Below are 726 nucleotides of genomic sequence, written 5' to 3' on the forward strand. Positions count from 1 at the left end.
GGTGGAGAGAGGGTTAGCGAGAGTGGGAGAAGAGAGAATACAGAAAGGAATTCGAAATGAAGGAGGAGAGGGTTCGCGGTTTGAATTTAATTTTAGGGCTCGTTACTGTCGGATTTACGGGCGGATAAATCCAATAATAATGTTTTGCATATGACCAAAATGCTGCGTCTCACTAAATTGATTCGATGGTAATGAATTCGCACCAAATTTTCCATTCTCCCTCCAATTATTACTAATAATTTTACTGTTGGAATAACAAATCTGACAAATAAATATTTAACACGACGAAATAATTTTAATTTCTTATTGTAAATACGACGATAACATGTGGCATGATGCTAAATTCAACAGAAAATTTGATAATACTCAACGATTTTTTTATAATAAAAGATTAAATTTTAGATTTTTTTAGTTATAAAAATTCTAATATTATATTTCAATAAATTTTTTTAACTTAAATTAATAAAAATAATACATAAATAATTATATCTGTAATAGTTATATTTTTCGAGACTAATGGCCTTCTCTTTGCACGACTAAAATTGTTTGTTAATTAACTGTATATCCTAGTTTCTGTATTATGAACCCTACATAAATATTTTGAAAGTGAAAGAATATAATAGTAAACTAATAGTTGTAGATCTACTGTTCATAAAGAAAATACAAGAAATTAAAACATACCTGTTTTGTTGGCATCATTGAAACCATTCGTCCTACTTACATAGC

This window comes from Arachis duranensis, chromosome 4 (assembly GCF_000817695.3).
Source record: "Arachis duranensis cultivar V14167 chromosome 4, aradu.V14167.gnm2.J7QH, whole genome shotgun sequence".
Lineage (NCBI taxonomy): Eukaryota > Viridiplantae > Streptophyta > Magnoliopsida > Fabales > Fabaceae > Arachis > Arachis duranensis.